This window comes from Eriocheir sinensis, chromosome 4 (genome assembly GCF_024679095.1).
Source record: "Eriocheir sinensis breed Jianghai 21 chromosome 4, ASM2467909v1, whole genome shotgun sequence".
NCBI classification, from domain to species: domain Eukaryota; kingdom Metazoa; phylum Arthropoda; class Malacostraca; order Decapoda; family Varunidae; genus Eriocheir; species Eriocheir sinensis.
Window position 1 is genome coordinate 11,743,839 of NC_066512.1, and position 20,887 is coordinate 11,764,725.

At 47.1% G+C, this 20,887-nt stretch overlaps 1 protein-coding gene across 1 annotated transcript in view; it reads right to left on the reverse strand.

Moving 5' to 3' along the window:
* LOC126982193 (uncharacterized) overlaps window positions 1-20,887 on the reverse strand; it is a 79,895-nt gene that overhangs the window by 23,423 nt on the left and 35,585 nt on the right. The window lies entirely within an intron of this gene.

Here is a 20,887-nt window from a genome sequence, read left to right on the forward strand (position 1 = left end):
TGTATTTTAAAAACTCGACAAAACAAATAAGAAAATGGTATTACGATGAGCTGAACTGTGAAGATGTTAAATAAATGTTTATGACATGTTTTACTTATGCTCGCTGTTTTCAACAGTTGTTCATTGACTGCAGAAATGTATTATTACATTACGTAGGAAAATCTCTCGTGAACACGATAGTGTGATCAGAATGCAGTTAAAGCTCCACGTATTGAAAACACAGAGTTATTTATAGCAACATGTCACTCGCCGCAACCACCGCAGCGCGCGCGACACGCTGCGTGATTATGTTAAAAAACAAAAGATGAGTGTCGCGCGCGCCGTGATTGTTGCGGGGAGTGACATGTTGCTATAAATAACTCTATATTTTCAATATGTGGAGCTTTATCTGCACTCTGAACCCACTATCGTGTTCACGCGAGATTTTCCTACGTAACGTAATAATATATTTCTGCAGTCAATGAACAACTGTTGAAAATAGTGAGCATAATTAAAAGATGTTATAAACATTTTTTCAACATCTTCTCAGTTCAACTCACCGTAATACCATTTTACTGCTGGAGTCTGATGACCAAAACTGGCTATCTCGTATATGAGGTGTATATAATATAAACATGTCTCACTGAGCAAGATGGTCCGACATATGAGTGTGTGTTAGGAGGAGAGCAGTGCAGCCAATCAGCTGCAACCTTTCCAACCTGCCTAGGCGCCAGAATCTAGCAAATTTTTTAACTTTTCTGTATAGTAGTACTATCGCCTTTGCGATAGTTTGCTGGTAACAGGCATGCAGCCATTCATGAGACTGTCCACTCTTGGACGTTGTTTACCGGTAAGCCAATATCTTATCCACGCGGTTAGTGTCTCCTCTAACTTCCAAAGAAGTCTCCCGAGTGGTACCCTGTCAGAGGCTTTCATCGAAGGAGGAGGAAGAGGAAACATGGAATGACAGGCAACAGAAAGCCTATTGGCTCATTACGAGGTTGCCTGCTGTAGCGCCGTGATCTGCCTGAGTCACTTGGTGCCTGCAGAGCAGTTAAAGGCATTTCCGTGCGTATTTTCAGTTCACTCCTGTTCTCACAGGTGACGATCGATGCGATTTCTGGAGGAGTTGATGGTTTCTGCACTTATTACTTCAGCAGGGAGGTCGTTCCAATGGCGTATGACTCGGTTAGAGAAGAAATTCCTACCAATGTCTGTGTTACATCGCTTCGCTTGAATGTGGAGGACGTTGTTTCTAGTACTTGAGTTGGTCTGTAGCTCAAAGAGCTTGGAGTGGTCGACGTTACTGAAGTTCTTTAGGTACTTGAAGACCTAAATCATATCCCCCCGTAGGCGTCTGTTTTCCAGCGTGAAAATGTTAAGTCGCCTGAGTCGTTCTTCATACGGCAGGACTCTCAAGGGTGGAATCATCTTCGTAGCGTCAACAGATGTGTAATGCAGAGCGAGACCCGCCTTGTGCCCCTGGCCAGCAGGGTTCTGCTGATCGCTGCCTGCCGAGTGGCCAAGGTCCTCCACCAAGACAGGGAGTCGGTGGCATGAGTGGAGCTCTGCAGAGTCTTGCCACAGAGGCGGGACCTGTTCACCGGCAAGACCTGGCTGTTGAAGGTGGCTGAGGCTGTCGGCCCCCTACCCCATCTCGACCACCTGCGGCGGGAGGGACCTGACCGTCCAGCCGCCAACTAATCGCTCCACCTCCGTGGCAGCTCCCCACCGCCGAGATCATCATAAGAGAGCTGCCTGCCAGCAAGGTGCTGTACACAGAGGGGGAACTCTTGCAACACGCGCTCATGGTGGTGGCCCAGGCCAACGCAGGGAGCTGTGGTGTCTACTACACCGACGGCTCAATCGACCCAGAGAGAGGCGCTACGGGCGCGGCGGTTGTCACCGGAGGAGAGACGCTGTCGTGGAGGACACCAGATCACTGCTCCACCTTACAAACCGAGCTGATGTCCACCAAGCATGCCCTGGAGCATGACCTGCAGCACCGGGAGGGGCCTGTCGTGCTGCACACAGACTCCCCCTCCTCCCTGCAGGTCCTGCAGCAATGGCATCCAACAGCTGACAACGTGCGGCTCGTCGCCGCCATGTTGGGCCTCACCCAGGGCATCGCCGCACAGGGGCGGGACATCAAACTCAACTGGATGCCCAGCCACGTAGTCCTGCGTGGGAACGAGGCAGATGACGCAGCCCGTGCAGCCACCATCATGCCAGCCGTAACCAGCAATGTCCTGCCCAGCCTGCAGCAGGCTAAAGTGCAGGCCAGACGCGCTGCCGCCAGCTCCGCAGAGGACCTGCACAGACAGGTTGAGCGGTACTCGCGGCAGGGGGCCTGGTACGCCAGGGCCACTGACCACCAGCCCTTTCATCCCGGCCGGGAGCGGGCTAGGGCGGACCAGGTCATGCTGCACCGCCTTCGGCTTGGCTATCGCGCGCTCCAGGAGATGAGAAACGACTTCGTGGGCCGGCAATGTGAGCACTGCGAAGCAGTCGTCCATCGCCCCCTGGTCCATTACCTGCTGCACTGACCCACCACGGCCCAGCTCAGACAGCAGCCCACAGAGAACCCGCAGGACGAGGAGGCGAGGGCTTGTTGGCGGTAGTGAGTGTTCTGAGTGCTAATTGGTTCACGGACAGAGAAAGGCAATATCCGTCAGGGTTGCTTTATTGACAAAAATCTCACAGGTCACTGACATATACAAGACACATAAAATAGGTGGTTGAGTGTATATGTGTTTGTGAAGATGTAGTGTAGAGTGAATGACATTGGAATGTGAGTGTATGTAGTAAACAATATGTATGAGTTAACAATAGGAGGACGAGGACAGACAGTAGAAGATAAACTTGTAACAAGAGAAGTTAACATTGATGATGGAACACTGGACAACAGGGAGACGAGACCGCGACAATGAAAATACATAGACGGCACAGGAGATACAAGACGAGGGGAGACGAAAACATTGCACACGAGTACATTTAATGAGTCTGTGCTGCAGCGCCACATTTTCTTGGGTCATCGGGGAAGCAGAGGACACGGCTTTCAGAGGTGGCTGCTACTGATCCTCCCCCCCAGTGACGAGAAAGGAGGAACGAAATCCTCCCTGGTGCGGGGGCGCTGTGGTACAGAGAGTGTAGCTGGTGGTGCGTTGCGTAGAGTTGAGTTGCGTTGCGCGGTGAGTTGCGCTGAGTTGAGTTGCGTTGAGGTGCGCGGTGAGTTGCGCTGAGATGCATTGTGTTGCGCGGTGAGTTGCGCGGTGAGGACAGCTACGGTGAATCGAGCTGAGGTGATTAGCGCAGTGAGGACAGCTACGGTGAGTCGAGCTGAGGTGAGTAGCGCAGTGAGAACAGTTACGGTGAGTTGAGCTGAGGTGAGTTGCGCGATGAGGACAGCAACGGTGAATCGAGCTGAGATGAGTTACGCGGTGAGGACAGCTACGGTGAGTCGAGCTGAAGTGAGTTGCGCGTTGTGTTCAGCTGCAGTGAGTCGAGCTGAGGTGAGTTGAGCAGCGAGTTGAGAAGCTAGGGGTTGAGCAGCGAGGGGTTGGGCTGGGTAAGTTGGGCTGCGTAAGCTGGGCTGCGTGAGTTGAGTGGTTGGCTGTTTAATAGATCCTGGAAGGGTTGAATCCGCACTCCAAAATCGCGAACCACGTAGACGGGTCCTGAGCAGAAGAGTGTGCCCTGAAGGACACCGCTGTTGCAGAGGAAGAGTTGCATGTCGTCGTCAGGTATGGTGAAATCGAGCGGCGTGGAGATGGGCAAACGGCACTAGCGTAAACGCGCCGGGGGCCACGGCAGTCCGAGAGAGCGTCGAGGGAACTGCGTGTGAAGGCGCTAGCTGCCAGCATGCCAGGGGCCACAGCAGGTTGAGGAGTGAGGGGCGCTAGCATGTGCCAGGGGCCGCTGCAGTCCGTGAGAGTAGAACGAACTGCGTGTACTATAGGCGCTGGCGCGTGCTAGGGGCCACAGTGGCTCAGGGAGCGAACCACAGTGTTCAAGAAGGCACTGTAACACAACACTGCATGCTTAGTAGGCATTGTCCGCCAGCGGCGGGCCGTTGCCCGCTCATCGATATATTTGTATTTAATTGCACTATGTAAGATGTAAAAATAAAGAATGAAGATATCTTCGTAGCGCGTCACTGGATTCTTTCTAATAATTCAATGTCTTTTCTGTAATTAGGGGACCAGAATTGTACTACATACTCGAGGTGAGATCTTACCATTGAGTTATATAAAGATAACATTACTTCCGGCGTCTTGCATTCGAAGTTTCTTTAAATAAACCCGAGCATAGTGTTGGCTTTGTTATATGCTTTTTTTACAGTGCTTTGCGTGTTTTAGGTCACTGCTGATAGTGACTCCAAGATCCGATTCATTCTGCACGACCTGCATCTCTCTCTCTCTCTCTCTGAATGAAGTGAATATTTATTTTTCCTATAAAAAAATAGCATGTATAGTTATTATGTTTGTACTCGATCATAGTCTAATAACAATAACAATATATATTAGCAACCTAAAAAAAAAAAAAGAATCGGACATGAGCAACCTAAAAAAAAAAAAAAGAATCGGACATGAAGAATTATCCAATAAAGCCAATAAATAAATCCAATAATAAAATAACGGAGACGGGAACTATGATGGAAACAAAAAGCAGAAAAAATGGTGGGAACTTGGGAAGACGGTCAGCGAGGCAGTGACTCAGCAGCCAGCACAACATTCAAGGCTTAATTCGCCTCCACAGGGCCCATACCGCATGGCGACTGGCGAGCATCACTAAGATCCAACCGGGACCGGAACTAGTGGCAATAGTCAGTACCGAGTGATCATGATTGTACTCGGCACTCGGTACCGGTACCGAGTGCCGAGTAGAATGATGATTACTCGGTACCAACCAGTGCCGAGTGGTCAGTCTTGGTACCGGTACCGAGCAATCTGGTACCGGTGCTTCCCCACCCTAAAACCTCTGCGAGATATTTTGCGGCTGCGGCGGCGGCGCTTTCGTGAATATTTTCCCCTATTTTCAACAATAAATAGTCCTTGAATTGGATTTTGAAAGCGTTTCCATGATTGTTGAACGTTTGTAGAAAAGATATATGAAAAGCTAGTGATGTTTCATAAGGTAGGTAATGAAATACTGGTATGGTACTAAAACGAATCTTCACCTCGTGATCTATATGACTTTGTATGAACGGTGCTGGAGGTTGTATAGGTCTCAGAGAGTTTTCTGCATAAAGTATTACTCCCTGGCATCCGGTCCTCTTCTTTTACTAGGATTCATCCATTCTTGATGGGGGTATCAGGAGGTGTCAGCTCCCCCTCAACACCAGGCTCGGATGTTGTAGTGGCTGTAGAGGTTCCTCGAGTCTCTAGCTGCCTCCTCCTGGCAGCTATAACGCATTCTATCCTCCTCTGGGCCTTCTTAGAAGGTCGTGGCAAGTTTTCAAGCACGAAAACTGCGAGATTTCTGCAGGGAAATACTGTATACCTACGCGTGACAAAGGCGGGTTGATAGCTGAGACGTGTGAGGAAGCAGATAGCACCCCGTGGCTCTGACTCACGATCCAGAGTTGCCAACTAGGAATGAGCGAGTGTTGTAGATAATTTTTAAAAATCGGGAAAAAAACAATTTTGGGTGATTTTTCTGCTAAGAGTACCACGCGTATGCGCTTGAGAGCTCAGTGTTCCAAGACGCGCTGGCGCGGTAAATTCGGATAATAAAACATTTTTCCGACCCAATTCATCTACGTACATATATGTTAGTATACCGTTAAAAAGGCCATGCTTTCTATAATTCTACGGAATTTTTTCGCAGAAAACTATTTGTTGGAGGTAAACCCTTGAAACTGACCCCTTAAGGGGCTATTACACTGAGCATATTGTTGTGCTGGAAGCTTCCCCCGGCGTCTATGGGCCTCTAGAAGGATCTATAGCCAAGAAAGACACAAGGCTTAGGAAACCAGTGTATGCTCTTCCTTCAATGCAGTTTTTTTTGCATACAATTCATGCCTGGGATCCCTCAAAGCTGGCATGTCCCGTAATTTCTCAATTAAAGTGGCCTCGGAGGCCTTGGTCCAGGCAACAACACTCATAGCTGTGCGAATGAAGGGACAGTAGGGTGTAGCTTCTTCCTCTTCTTGTTTCTTGTTATTGCTGATGATGATGATGGTGAGTAATATCATCGTCCTTCGGTGAAATCTACCGTAGCTTTGGAAGATCGTGGACACGTCAGAAAACCACGGAAATGAGAACCACGCCACCGAAAATCGTGGTTTGACTGATGAGCCACAGAAAATTTGCCCAGTGTAATAGCCCCTTTAGGAAGGCAGCAGACTTGCCAGGTGCCTGAAGTAGCCACGCGGTTTCCCGTCTGCTGGCGTCTTGGGGGTCCCGGGCCTTGCCTAGCGGGACACAACACGCACGGTTTCTCAGTTCGGCTGCGTCGAGTTATCTGCCCTGACGTCGACGGCCGCATTTACCGCTGAGCACGCGCCCCTTAGGAGCCAAAGGCAGTCGAGGGCAAGTTGCGCTAGCTGCAGCAACAGCATCTCATTTTCTTCTCCGCACCAAGCTAAGTACCCCAATCGTTAGTGTAGCCAGGTCAGCTTAGGTACTGTGCAAGCACGTGGAACGGTGTAGGCTCAGCTGGGTGTGTGTGGTGGAGTATATATTTTTTTTTTGTAATAAAGTTTGTACATAGTTGTACATGCTATCTCAGTTAATCTTTGTGTGCCTGTGTGTGCTTGTGGTTGCGCTCTTGCGAGCACTGCACCGAGTGTCCTTGTGGTATAGCGTATAGCGTGAACCTTTGTGTGTCGTGGTCACCTCCACGTGGCGACCTGCATAGGGATCAAGCCCTGTGCTGGGTGGCTTCAGCCTTAGGTAGGCCTGAACGAACGCAAGGTACCAGGTAAGTCGTTATTCACACCTTATTGTGTCTCTTGGCGCCAACAGGGGTCAAACCTTGTTGGCTATTTCCGCCTCTTGACCTTACGCCCTGGGTATCCGCATGACACCGTAACAATTTATTTGTGTGTGTGTGTGTGTGTGTGTGTGTGTGTGTGTGTGTGTGTGTGTGTGTGTGTGTGTGCGTGCGTGCGTGCGTGCGTGCGTGTGTGTGTGTGTGTGTGTGTGTGTGTGTTTGTTTAATTCACAACGGCCTGATCACGTGTTGGACTCGTAATCGCCAACAGGTACCCTCCCTACATGAGCAAGTGGTTTTTATCGTCGATCTATGGGTACTGCCAGGACCTCACACACCACACACCCCATCCCCCTTACTCAAGGGGGGACAACAACCATTCCTAGTCAACGGAAAGAATCCGGCCTGAGCGGGCTCGAACCGCCGCCCTGTCAGACCGTGAAGCCTGGCAGCGAAGCGCTGTACCAGTTGCGCCACGGAGTGGTGTGTGTGTGTGTGTGTGTGTGTGTGTGTGTGTGTGTCAACTGTTTACACTGATAGAATAAATAGGGAGGAAACTCGGGAATAAGGGAGAAAAGGCAACATAAAGCTTGTTGCCCACAACGGGACTACTTTTGTAAGAAGGGCGTTGCAATGGGCGACGAATCAAGGGCCAGTAAGGAGATGAGCAGCGAGGCCACGCGCAGCATAACATACGCCTCAACTTTACCGATACATGTAGTGACGAGAACTAAGAAGAATAAGAAGAGGAAGAGCTGCTAAGAGATGGTGGAAAGGAAAAAGAGAGTAGAAAAAACAAGAAAATGAAGTAGAGGAGCGGATGAAAAATAGGGTAAGGCATATGAAAGCTCAGTAGTGTTGAAGTGTGATAGGGAAGTTTTATGGGAGGAGGAGGAGGAGGAGGACAAGGAAGGAAACGTAGATAAACGCGACGGCTAAATGGAAATATCCAGTCTGGATGATGGTATGGGCATAAAAATGATAAAACGAGAGGGGAATGACAAACAGCAAAGAAAATGACAGAGGGAAGGAAGGGGAATAGAAATTTCGAAGGGTGAGATAAGATATAAAAAGTTTTCAGGTTTAATGGAATGGGGAAAATCTCTCTCTCTCTCTCTCTCTCTCTCTCTCTCTCTCTCTCTCTCTCTCTCTCTCTCTCTCTCTCTCTCTCTCTCTCTCTCTCTCTCTCAAATCGTCAAATGTACTAACACGGCTTACATATTTTACTTTTTTGAGCACAGAGGTAAAGTTTCTCTTGTATTCCATTATTATCTTAAGACCTTGTCAAAAACTTAAGAAATGCAAGTTTTTCCCTTGCCAGCCTTCACCCGTGTGCGGTGCGGCTAAGGGTTCACGAGGCTGTTCCTGACGTCACGCCGCGGCCCTAAGATTCGAACCACATTCCCCTGGGTCATCATTCCTATGGCTTGACGCTCTAATCCACCGGATCGTTGCGTCCCACGAAGACATACAAATATAATCATCTAAAATGCCATCACATAAAATGAGAAACTAATGAAAATATGGATGGTGGCGAATTTGAAAGAAAAAAAAAGAAGATACCTATAACATCTAATTAACATATTAGTAACGCTTCTTTTCTCTCTGTAGGAGCAGCCTGGTGTGTGCATTAATAATATAATAATCTACTAGTAAAGCATTGTTAGTCTCCTTCTAAAGTATTATATTTATACAATCTTATATAGACAAACATTGAAATGAAGAGGAACTCCAATCAGGCGAGTCAGGTGAAACCACCGAGACGCCCTCTAACGGCCACTAATGCCGGGAAGGCGATGGGACGTAATGGACAGGTGAAGGATATTTACCTGGCAGGGAGCGGGGACACGAATATTGGAGTCAGAGAAGAGGAGACGAAGGAATATGCATGATGTGTGTCGTCCGTCTTCACATCTCCATATATTGGTCAGTTAGTTTGTCTCTATTTCTCTATTTGGCTGTCTATCTATCTTCCATCTATCTGTCATTCAGTCTATCTATTTAAGTATATATCTCAATCTCTCACATTAGGAACACAAACTTTCTTTCATACCTTCTTTTCGTTATCTTATTTATGTCTCTCATCTTTCCTTTTCGACAATAATTCATCTCGATTCTCATTCCTTCCTCCCCTTCTTTTGCCATGACCGCCCTCACACTTCTCTGCACACTTTTACTTTTTCTCTTCTTTTCCTTGACTCCTTCCTTCCTGCCCTTCGTTATCACCGCCTCGCACATCTCCTCACTTGACAGGTAGAAGTGAACATCATTACTTCTTTATCTCCAGGTGTGTGTGTGTGTGTGTGTGTGTGTGTGTGTGTGTGTGTGTGTGTGTGTGTGTGTAATTCACCACGGCCTGATCACAAGTTGGACTCCCTTTCGCCAGCAGGTACCCTCCCGACGTTAGCAAGTGCTCATTATCGTCGATCTCTGGGTACTGCCAGGACCTCACACACTACACATCCCATCCCCCTTGCTCAAGGGGAGACAGTAACCACTCCTAGTCAACGGAAAGAATCCGGCCTGAGCAGGGCTCGAAACCCCGCTATTTGGCCGTGAAGCCTTGCAGTGCAGCACTCTACCGATTGAGCTACCAGAGCGGTGTTGCTACCGGAGCGGTGTAAAGGTGTGTGTGTGTGTGTGTGTGTGTGTGTGTGTGTGTGTAGGATATCTTTTATGAAAAAGAAACAAAAAACAATATGAAATATGAAAAATATGAAAGATGATGTAACACGAAACGACGGGATTATGATTTGATGAGGAAAACGACACGGATAATGAGAGAGAGACACACAGAGAGAGAGAGAGAGAATTAATATACGCGAAATAATCCCAGGAAATAAGAACTCGGAGATGACGTTAAGAAAAAAAGACGATGGAATATAATATCACGGAGAAACGGAAGGAATCAATAAAAGTAAGAGGATAAATATTATGTAAGAGGTGGGCGCGGTACTGAAAAATCAGTAGTGCGGTTGCGGTAGTGCGGTCCATTCTCCGGAGTAGTGCGGTCCCATTTTTTTCTTTCCCAGTGCGGTGTGCGGTACTGCGGTAGCGGTACTCAAAATAAAAAAATACTTCAGTGTCTATCCTGGCTATCCAAACAAAGGAAACATGCTTAAAATAGTACAATTGCCCTAATTTACAATAGATGGGCAGAAAAGGACAGGGAGGGCGAGGGAAAGATATCTGAGTGGGACATATCATTTTTTTTGTGGTCAATACTGCAACTTTCCGAGGGATGAGGGAGGGGACAGGGAAGAGGGAAGAGGAAAGATCAGCGTCATGTGAGGAGGAGGAAGTGGGAAGGAAGGAAGGAAGGAAGGAAGGGTGGTGCGACCTTGAATAACAGCTGCAGTAGCCAGGGAGGAAAGGTAGGGAGGATATGGGGAAGTGAAGGGGAAGGGGAGGAGGGGTGGAAGGGGAAGAAGTCTCCGGCGTTTGAGCGAAAACGAAAGATTACTAATATAGGAAAGTCATGACGGGAACAGTGTGAAACATTATTCAAATTGTCAAACATATTAAGACAAAACACATCAACTGGTAATAGCGAGACATCGACCGTGGGAAAGCTCTAAGCACTGGCATCTCAGGCCTCAGCGAAGCAACCACGTGGAAATTTGAATCGAGGAGATAATAATAATAGTAATAGTAATAATAATAATAATAATAATAATAATAATAATAATAATAATAATAATAATAATAAATTATTATTACCTCCGCCAACGAAGTTGGGAGGGTTTTTTATTTTCGGTCCGGTCAGTATGTTTATTTATTTGTTTGTTTGTTCATGAGCAGTCTCCTATGCACTATTTTGAGGATATCTCAAGCAATTTTTCAGGGAAGCTTTATGTCCATCCAGAATAGAATCCATTAATTTTTTTGTCAGAGGTCAAAGTTCAAGGTCAAGGTCGCACAAAACGTCAGATTAGCCATAACTTCGGTTCTCGTCATCGTAGAGACTTCAGACTTGGTTCATATTTTAGCTCATGGAAAGACGCACCTTGCATGGCCTTGACCTTGACCTTTGACTTTGACCTCGAAAAGTTTGCAAAGGTCAAAGATTCCCAAAATAATTGAATTTCATCAAATTTCGAAACAAATGCTTCCATATGATGCGTGTCCATCCAAAATAGAACCTATTATTTTTTTATATCAAAGGTCAAAAGTCAAGGTTAAGGTCGCACAAAACGTCAGATTGGCCATAACTTCAGTTCTCGTCATCGTAGAGACTTCAGACTTGGTTCATATTTTAGCTCATGGAAATACGCACATTGCATGGCCTTGACCTTTGACCTTGACCTCGAAAAGTTCGCCCAAGGTCAGTGTTCCAAAAAAATAGAATTTCATCAAATTTCGAAACAAATGCTTCCATATGATGCATAGGATCACAGTTGATGACCATACCAATTTTCAGGACGATCTTTGGCGGTGTGCACTCTCCGAGTGCTATGCGTCTAGTTATTATTATCATTATCATTATCATTATTATCATTATTATTATTATTATTATTATTATTATTATTATTATAATCAAACAATATTGATCTTGGCTACATTGAAAAGAGAGAGAGAGAAAGTGTTCTTGGAGAGAAGCGTATTGCAACACAAGAGGAGGCAATTCACAAGAAGAGAGGAATAGGGCATGAATATATCAGGAGAGCCGGGAGGGAAATTAGGCGACCGAGGGTAATATGGAACAATACGAAGATGAAATATAATACAAAAACAAGATTGTAAATATGAAGTGAAATTTTATTAACGCAGCGCTACAACGAGCAATGGATTTTCTTTTTCTTTTTTTATAGTAGAGAAGACAGTTCAGCGCCATGACAAAGCAGGAGAAAGCTCACTGCCTCTCTGCTGTACTGGTATTTTCATCCTCTATTCCTCTTTCCATTAAATTATCTCTTTTTGGACTGCCACACACTTCTCTCCTATAACATATTCTCTCTCTCTCTCTCTCTCTCTCTCTCTCTCACGCACTTACTTTTACATGTTTTTTTTTTTTTTGTAGCACTCGCCCTTTAGAAATTTACCTTTCTTCGTATATTCCCCCCCCCCCACACACACACATACACACACTCCTTTTCTCTCTAAATAAACATATTGGGTGCGGAGAAAGAAAAATATTCCATTATCCTCTTCTTGCGTTTTATCGTCTTACTTCTATTAATTCCTTCCGTTTCTGTTTTTTTTTTCATATTTCATCGTCTTTTCTCTTTATGTCATCTCCAATTTCTTCTCTTCTGGGATTATTTCGCGGACATTCATCTCTCTCCCTCATGGAGCAGTGGTTTGCGTGCTTAGTTACGAAAGCGTGGCCGGGTTCGAATCCCGGCCCAGCAGTATGCGTGGAGGTCACCGAGCTGTTCATCTTCCCTTTTATTTCGGGATAGTTGAAAAATGGGTACCTGGGGAAGGTAAACTTTGACAAACCCGGACGTTACACTGGCCCGTGTCCCGGGGTAATGAGTTCTTCCCATCACAGGCTCAAGGGCCAAAGCAGCGGAGATGAGCACAAAGGTCACGCGGAGCTATGCACCCAACTCTTTAATTCATCTCTCTCTCTCTCTCTCTCTCTCTCTCTCTCTCTCTCTCTCTCTCTCTCTCTCTCTCTGATTATCCCGTCGTTTCATGTTACATCATCTTTCACATTTTGTTTTCTTCGCGCTGATCCGTTTTATTTTTCGAATAATATATATTTTTTTGCGTGAGGTGTTAATTATGTTATAAAACCGTAAATAATGTATAACAATACTAAAATAGAATACAATAAAGAAATGCAACGGCAAATATAAAGTGAAATTTCATTAGCGCAGCAATATAACGATCAGTTATATTGCACCTACCGAACGGGCGTGAGCTACTCCCGGTGAGGATATATGGGAAGCGAGGAGGGTGCAAAAGCCCTTCAAAGACCCTTCCCATGTCCTCACTAACCGTTTCCCTTTTGTCTCATCAACACCAGAGAGCAGTTCAGCATGCTCTCTCAAGACAGTACCTTTCTCTTTCTACACCACACTACATTCACACAACACACACCTTTTCCCAAAATTCAAAATTCAAAATGGTGAAAAACAACACTGCCTCGGTCCCCGCCTGGGGGGGGACCATAAACTCCCCCAGGAAGGACTCCCTTTCTGGCTGCCGACTTGAGAGGTGTCCTAATAACTCCTCGAACCTCCTCCTTATCAATTTCTGCAACATTCGTGGTCTTCGTTCTAATTTTCATCCTGTGGAACACCATCTCTACTCTGTTCCCTCCTACTATCTCTATCCTATCTCAATCCAAAGCTGGATGTTGCGCCTACGTGCGCAACGACATCAATTGCTCTCGTGCCCACGACCTTGACTCTTCTGAATGTTCCACCATCTGGGTAAGACTTCATTGTCATTCTATTACTAAATACATCTGTGCTGTTTATCTCTCACCTAACTCTACTAACTATGTAAAATTCTTTGACTATTTGAATTCTAAAGTGGAGCACATCTTGACTCACTCTCCCTTCGCTGAAATCTCCATCTTGGGAGATTTCAATATTCACCACCAGCTTTGGCTTTCATCCCCTTTCACTGACCAGCCTGGTGAACAAGCCTACAACTTTGCTCTTCTCAACGACCTAGAGCAGTTGGTTCAGTACCCTACATGTATTTCCGACCGTCTTGGAGACAGGCCCAACATTCTAGACCTCTTCCTTACCTCTAATCCTTCTGCTTACTCTGTCAAACTGTTCTCTCCGTTGGGCTTCTCCGATCATAACCTTATTTCTGTTTCCTGTCCTATCGCTCCTGTACATCCTCTGGTCCCATCGAAGAGGCGATGCCTCTGGCATTTTGCTTCAGCTCGGTGGGACGACCTGAGGATGTACTTTTCCGATTTCCCGTGGAATGATTACTGCTTCCAGGAGAGAGACCCCTCTGTGTGTGCCCAGCGCATCTCAGAGGTGATTGTCTCTGGAATGGAGGCAGACAATCCACGTTCTTTCTCTACTCCTCATGCTAAAAAGCCTTGGTTTAATCATGCTTGTTTTCGTGCTATGAAAGATAGAGAGGCAGCTCACAAAAGGTTCCAGAGCCTTCGAACTCCCGCTAACTATGACCTTTACATTTCAGCCCGGAATCGTGCCAAATCTATTCTCCGACTTACCAAAACTTCTTTTATCAATAGAAAATGTCAACACCTTGCTTCTTCTAATTCTTCCCGTGACTTCTGGCATCTAGCCAAAAATATCTCCTCCAATTTCACTTCTTCCTCTTTCCCTCCTCTCATTAACCCTGACGGCAGCACTGCCGTCTCATCTGTCTCTAAGGCTGAACTCTTCGCTCAAACTTTCTGTAAGAACTCCACCCTGGACGATTCTGGGCATATTCCTCCTACTCATCCCTCCTCTGACTCCTTTATGCCTGTTATTAAGATTCTTCCAAATGATGTTTTCTATGCCCTCTCTGGCCTCAACTCTCAGAAGGCTTATGGACCTGTTGAAGTGCCTCCTATTGTCCTTAAAAACTGTGCTTCCGTGCTGACACCCTGCCTGGTCAAACTCTTTCGTCTCTGCCTATCAACATCTACCTTTCCTTCCTGCCGGAAGTATGCCTTTGTACAGCCTGTGCCTAAGAAGGGTGACCATTCCAATCCCTCAAACTACCGCCCTATAGCTTTACTTTCCTGTCTATCTAAAGCTTTTGAATCAATCCTTAACCGGAAGATTCAAAAGCACCTTTCCACTTCTAACCTTCTATCTGATCTCCAGTATGGGTTCCGCAAGGGGAGTTCTACTGGCGATCTTCTTTCTCTCTTAACTGACTCTTGGTCATCCTCTCTTAGCCGTTTCAGTGAAACTTACTCTGTTGCGCTAGACATATCAGAAGCCACCGATAGAGTCTGGCACAAGTCTTTGCTTTCTAAACTGCCCTCTTTCGGATTCTATCTCTCTCTCTGTTCCTTTATCTCCAGTTTTCTTTCCGGCCGTTCTATCTCTGCGGTGGTAGACGGTCACTGTTATTCCTCTAAACCTATCAACAGTGGTGTTCCACAGGGCTCTGTCCTATCACCCACTCTCTTCCTGTTATTCATCATGATCTTCTTTCCATAACAAACTGTCCTGTCCACTCATACGCCGACGACTCCACCCTGCATTATTCAACTTCTTTCAATAGAAGACCCTCTCAACAGGAAGTACACGACTCCAGACTGGAGGCTGCAGAACGCTTAACCTCAGACCTTGCTATCATTTCCGATTGGGGCAGAAGGAACCTTGTGTCCTTCAATGCCTCAAAAATTCAATTTCTCCATCTATCAACTCGACACAATCTTCCAAACACCTATCCCCTATTCTTCGACAACACTCAGCTATCACCATCTTCAACACTAAACATCCTCGGTCTATCCTTTACTCTAAATCTCAACTGGAAACTTCACAGCTCCTCTCTCGCTAAATCAGCTTCCTCGAGGTTGGGCGTTCTGTATCGTCTCCGCCAGTTCTTCTCCCCCGCGCAGTTGCTATCCATATACAGGGGCCTTGTCCGCCCTCGTATGGAGTATGCATCTTATGTGTGGGGGGGCTCCACTCACACAGCTCTTCTGGACAGAGTGGAGTTTAAGGCTCTTCGTTTCATCAGCTCTCTTCCTCCTACTGATAGTCTTCTACCTCTTAAATTCCGTCGCGATGTTGCCTCTCTTTCTATCTTCTATCGATATTTCCACGGTGACTGGTCTTCTGAACTTGCTAACTGCATGCCTCTCCCCCTCCCGCGGCCCCGCTGCACACGACTTTCTACTCATGATCATCCCTATACTGTCCAAACCCCTTATGCAAGAGTTAACCAGCATCTTCACTCTTTCATCCCTCACGCTGGTAAACTCTGGAACAATCTTCCTTCATCTGTATTTCCTCCTGCCTACGACTTGAACTCTTTCAAGAGAAGGGTATCAGGACACCTCTGCTCCCGAAACTGACCTCTCTTTCGGCCACCTCTTCTGATTCCTTTTTAGGAGCAGCGAGTAGCGGGCTTTTTTTTGTATTATTGTTTCCTTTTTTGTGCCCTTGAGCTGCCTCCTTTGTTGTAATAAAAAAAAAGTATATTATTACAGTAAACATATGGGAAGCCGTAACAAAAACGGTAAAAGCTCGCAAGTACCCTGTTCCAACAGAAGAAAATTAGTTCCAATAATGATATCTGTTAAGATTAGAGATTAGATAATCCCCTCTTAAAGTCGTAGGGAAGAAATACGTATGAGGGAATGCTGTTTTTGAGTTTATCAGCGAAAGAAATGAAAGAATGAAGATGCTGGTTAATTCTAGCAGTTGGGATTTGCACAGTATAGAGGTGAGCTAGATTAGAAAGGCGTGTAAAGCGAAACCGTCGGAGAGGTGAAGACCAAATATAGAAAAAGAAAAGCAGTTAGTATGAAAAAGGCGTTAGAAGATAACGAGGGTAGCGACAATAAGGAGAAATTTTCGGTGTGGAAGATAATAAGAGGACAAGACGCCGGTAATTGTGTTCTATGCACTCTGGCCTAACTTAGCATCCTTAGCACTCTACTGGACCCGATGGACCCGGTAAAACTTTCACCTCTGCCTGTCAGCATCGGTAATTCTTTCCTTCACCCCTATGTACCTGTGTCTACGAATGATCGCTCTAATTCTTCAAACTACCGTCCAAAGGCGTTATTTTCGTCTTGCTAAATCTTTTGAAGAAACCCTCAACAGAAAGTTCATAAATATCAATCAACTTCCAACTTCCTATTCTGATTACATGCACAGATTCCAGAAGGATTCCAGTGGACTAGCCGTATTAACTAATTCCTGGCCATCCTTTTCGTAGGCGTATCGGTGAAGCTTTGTGGTTACCTTATAGATACTCAGACATCTCGAAAGCTTTTAAAGTCTGAAACAAATCATTGCTTTCTAAACCACCCCCCTACGGATTCTTTCCCTCTTTTTGTGCCTTCAATCCTAGTTTCCTTTCATGTCCATCCATTTCAGCTAAATTATATGATCACTATTCTACCCCTAAACCTATATACACGGGTGTTCCACAGGGCTCTGTTCTATTACCAACTCTCTATTGTTCATTGGTGATTTTATCTAAAACGAGCTATTTTATCCACTCAAAGGACGACGACTCTACAAAAGACCATCTCAGAAGGGACTACACATTTTAAGGCAGAGGCATAGACTTCACAACTAGTTGACGGGAAATCCGATTGTTATGGCGACTTTCACTGCGACAACTCAAACACACTCTGCGTTCTTACTCCGAATTTAAGTGGAAACAGGACGAAATCTTCAAGTTTTAGTGCATACAAGCAGCTAGAGTGATTTGGTCGAGGATTCAAGGTAACTTATATAAAATAGCACCATGCGTGCACTTTGAAAACGTTGTGTTAAAAATGGCAAATTTGCGTAACTTTAGGTTGAAATCTTTACGTAAAATGAATGATAACTGTAGGATAGTGAAGTCCAACAAGAAATGTACGTTTAGTTAGTGCCCAGCTCAGTTCCGCGTCGCCTGCATTTGCTCAAGCTCGTCGGGTTCTTCCTCGGGGACGTGCAGGCCGACCTGGACCGGGGCCAGAGAAGGTAGGAAGGAGGACGACGAGGTGATCTTGGCCCAGAGCTGGCCGACGACCAGCCGGACCCGCCGACGGACGAGTTGCTCCTCGCCGCGGTGCTACCTGGCCAGGAAGGTCCAGGCCAACTCCTCTGTGGCCGAGTGCTGCAAGCAGGAGCTTGCCCAGCAGGAGGAGATGAAGATTACCGTGGAGCCGAGAGAGGGGCGACCGCCCTCTGTGATGTTCGACGCCCTGGTCGAGCTGGTCGACAGGGGAGGGTCCTGAAGCGGCCATCTCTCCCAATGGCCCACATGGCGTCCTTCGGGATGTCGCTGTGGGACTCCCTGATGTGCAGGGAGGACAAGAAGGAGCGCAGGTTGAGGTTCCTCTTGCCATGCGCCACAGGGACGGGTTCAGGCACCTCCTGGAGTTCCTGGCGGCCTCAGACCCGACGTGCCAAGAGCCATCTTGCCGCACATCAGCAGGTCCCTCTTCAACTGTTTCGGTGCTAATTTCTCCAAAAGGACGTCAGAGAAGAGCGAGAAGGAAAAGGCCTTGAAGCAGCCGACCGGCAGGAAGAGGAGCAGTATCGAGGAGGGCAGGAAGGAGACGGCGAGGAACAGGGACGTGTACAAGTCCAGGAAACTGACCGGGGCCCCAAAAGGCTAAAGTGATTGTTCAGGGACGAGAGTGACATCGGAATTCAACCAAAATAAGTTGTGATTGTATATAGAAATGAATATTTTGCTTTTGTTGAGTAAAATTAAGATGTTTCTGCATGCTTTCCTCAAGTATTAAGTTTCTAATGTGAAATTAAGTGATTTATTAGATGTTAAAACTTACGTAAAAATTGCACTAAATAAAAAAAATAAGTAGCTATTTCGGGCAAAACTTATAAGATATGCTAAATATTGCTATTGATTCTGAAAATATAAGTGATTATCTCTGCATTTGGTGATGTTTTGCATCTAGTAAAAAATCTGAGATTTTTATAGCTTTTTAAGTTTTGTTATACTTATATAAAAACAATTAATCGGGATTTTATTAGGGAACGACTTTGAATTTTTGATACCGCTGCTCATGGAGACTCATACAGGTGCCTGTTTTAGTTTCAGGTCGCTAGCTGCTTTGGTTTTGAAAATATTTAAATTTTAAATTTTTGAAAATCGGCCGTCAAGAGATTGTGAAGTCTATGGCAGAGGTAAAGGTAAAGTTGAGAGAATTCACTATTAGCTGCGCGTGGTCGCGATGCTCATCTCCACTGGCCCTTGAGCTTGTGGCGGGTGAGAAACTGGACACAAGGCCATTGCAACATCCGGGCTACCACAATCTTCCTTCCCAAGGTTTCCCCAGGTACCCATGAATCTGTAGCAGTCACCGCTCAAACTGCGTGCTCCTTCCCGTCAGTGACACTTAAGAAAATGGGCGCTGCAAAGCAGACTCAATTTGTGAATATGTAGATCGTCACTACTTGTCTGCCAGTCTGTCGTGTCGCGTCTTCATTGTTAACTTTTCTTGTACTCGTTTATCTCTGACTGTCCGTCCATGTCCTCTTGTTGTCCACCCATACACAGTGTTCCACACATACACCAACACTTAAATGTTAACCTACACAGACAACACTCACACAAACGCATACACACACAAACACCTATTCTTTGTGTTTTGTTTGTGCTCATGACCTCTGTAAGTTTGTCCAAATAAAGTAACCCTGGCGGATATGATTTTCTCTATCCGTGAACCAATTAGCACTTAGTACACTCGCTACCACCAACAATTGGTGACCCTGCAGTGTTGCTGTGGTTTAAGGTGACTTATAACCGGTGCCGTTTCAAGGGCCCTCTCTCCCAGAGGGTGGACCTGGGTCAGAAGCATCTGATTCATTCGTCCTACCCTCTCCTGGGTCAAAAATCCTCACATCCACTTGGGGTTCGTGAGGCTGAGCCTTTCAGATCGGGAGAAGCATTACGCCGTGGGCGTAGTTGCCACCTTCAGGGTTCTCCCCCGCCCTCCCACAGGCACCCTCTGTGCCCTCCTCCAGGCGCCTTCTGCGCCTCCTCCAGGCACCCTCTGTGCCTCCCTCAGGCACCCTCTGTGCCCCCTCATGGCACCCTCTGTGCCCCCTCCAGGCACCCTCTGTGCGCCTCCTCCAGGCACCCTCTGTGCGCCTCCTCCAGGCACCCTCTGTGCGCCTCCTCCAGGCATCCTTTGTGCCCCCTCTCCAGGCATCTTTTGTACCCCATGGTGTTCCTCCGGGCGCTCACCCACCCACCCCCACCCCTCCTCCTTCCTGCCTTCCCGCTGGTACGGCGACCGAGACACGCACACAAGACTCAGTGAACACTCAAACACAGTGAGACACATTACTGAGACACACAGTGCCACACACTCAGTGTACACGCCACACACAGACTCAGTGTACACTCCATACAGACTCAGTGTATACGCCACCGCACACCACACAGACTCAGAGAGACACGCAAACACAGTGTGACACCCCACTGGGATTACTAGCTGCCCCCTGGATTAACCACCGCCTCCTGGATCTTCCACCGCCCTCTTGGATTATCCTACACTTATGGATCTTTGTGTACAGTGCAGTGTGTCCTGCAACAGTTCAGTGCAGCACGTCCCCAGCAACAGTTAGTGTCACAGTGTTACCTACTAAGCGTACAGTGTTGTGTTACAGTGCCTTTTTGAACACTGGTTCACTCCCCGAGCCACAGAGGCCCCTGGCACGTGCCAGCGCCTATAGTACACGCAGTTCGTTCTACTCTCACGGACTGCCACGCCTCCTAGCACATGCTAGCGCCCCTCACTTTTCAACCCGCTGTGGCCCCCGGCACGCTGGCATCTAGCGCCTTCCCACGCAGTCGTTCGACGCACTCACGACTGCCGCGGCCCCTGGCACATGCTAGCCCCCCTCACTCCTCAACCGGCTGTGGCCCCTGGTACGCTGGCATCTAGCGCCTTACCACGCAGTCGTTCGACGCCCTTTCGGACTGCCGAGACCCCTGGCACGCCGGCAGCTAGCGCCTTCACACACGCAGTTCCCTCGACGCACTCTCGGACTGCCGTGGCCCCCGGCGCGTTTACGCCAGTGCCTTTCGCCCATCTCCACGCCGCTCGACTTCACCATACCTGACGACGACATTTAACACTTCCTCTACAACAGCGGTGTCCTTCAGAGCACCACTCTTCTGCTCAGGAACCGTTTACGTGGTTCGCGATTTGGGAGTGCGGATTCAAGCCTTCCAGGATCTATTAAACAGCCAACCACTCAACTCACCTCAGCTCGACTCACTGCAGCTGCACACAACCCTCAACTCACTTCAGCTCGACTTACCGTAGCTGTCCTCACTGCGCTACTCATCTCAGCTCGACTTACCGTAGCTGTCCTCTACGAGCTAC